We start from the raw sequence: 1,734 nt of genomic DNA on the forward strand, positions 1-1,734 counted from the left end.
CATTTGCATGGTGCATATGAACTCTGCACGCAGCGCTCTTCAAAACAAACACTTAGAGACAATTATATGTTTCCGGTGAATACTTCTCCATAGGCCATTAACATATATGTTAAAGGTTTAGATGCCCACCTTTGTTTACTAAAACAGAGCTTCCGTCGTTCTCAGTCTGCCTGTTGTGGCGGCCTAGGCTTTGTGTATGTCCTGATGCCATTATTTCTCTGGGTTTGGGATAGAAACCAATTTACCTACCTTCCTCTAAACCAGCAGTGGGGAGCCTGTAGCACTATGGATGGTGTTGGACTTCCAGCTCCCATCATCTCCAGCCAGAATGCTAGGAATCTTTTGCCCAGCATGGGAGTCAAACCCACAACCCTGAGATAAAGAGAATTGTCCTCTACCGACTGAGCTATTAATTGCTACTTGATAATAGCTGTGATTGGATGGGATGCAGGTGGCGCTGTGGGTTAAACCACAGAGCCTAGGACTTGCCGATCAGAAGGTCAGCGGTTCGAATCCCCGCAACAGGGAGCTCCCGTTGCTCAGTCCCTGCTCCTGCCAACCTAGCAGTTTGAAAGCACGTCAAAGTGCAAGGAGATAAATAGGTACCGCTCCGGCGGGGAAGGTAAACGGCGTTTCCGTGCGCTGTTCTGGTTCGCCAGAGGCGGCTTAGTCATGCTGGCCACATGACCCGGAAGCTGTACACTGGCTTTCTCGGCCAATAAAGCGAGATGAGCACCGCAACCCCAGAGTCGGACATGACTGGACCTAATGATCAGGGGTCCCTTTACCTTTAATAGCTGTGATTGCAGCTGAGGGCATAGCACCACTTTGGAGGAGCAGAGGATTCCACAACATAGCTTTAGATTTTCATTTTCCTTTTAAAAGATGGCAACTTAATACAGCTGTTTGCTACAGAGATTTTCTGCCCGATTCCACCCAAAACGTTTGTGCTGATTTTTCAGCAAGCGTAGACAGAGAATCTGGTGCAGTTTTACTTCTGTGCATCATCCCATTTTTCTGAGACATAGAATACATCTGAACCTCTTTAAAAAAAAACCAATAAATCTGCCCACAAAGAGGTTGTAGGATATATTCTGTACCTTCATTAATTGTCACGGATTCTTGGCCCTGTTGTCTGGTTACTCATAACGTTGCAGTGGACTTCTGAGCCACCAGGTGGAGTAAGGAGACTTTAAATATCCCACCATAGACTGCATAGTGTTAACAATTTAAGCAGTTATGAAAGAGGGTCACAGACCAGAATGTGCGATGACACACAAGTGGCAAGGTAGGTGGTTCATCCACAAATGCGGTTCTTCACAACTGTGAACAGGGAATTGGGGTAGGGAAAATGATAACAAGGTACTGCGGTTAACTCTAAAGTCATTCCCTGCTCCTGCTCAGCCTTCACACAAAAAAAGCATTTTGGTTCCTGAAATGCGTTCAGATTGTGCAGATAAAATAGAACTGATAGAATTCTACAGGATGTGGAATTAGTGTGTGAAAACAGTTCGGCTCCAAGGATCTCCAGGAATAAACCTCCAGATGGTGGAGATGTTGAGTGCCATCCTGACACGCAGGCATCTTCACTTGGTCGCAATCTGGCGAATTTCAGACACTGCCTATGAGCTTCATGGCAAGTACAGATTGGAAGCCTGATCCAAGTATTTTATTTTATTTTCGAGCTGTTAACCTCCCTTCGTGAGGTCTAAGGACAGGTTGCAGCGCTTTAGA

The sequence above is a fragment of the Podarcis vaucheri genome, assembly GCF_965113315.1.
Source record: "Podarcis vaucheri genome assembly, chromosome: 2".
Classification (NCBI taxonomy): Eukaryota; Metazoa; Chordata; class Lepidosauria; order Squamata; family Lacertidae; genus Podarcis; species Podarcis vaucheri.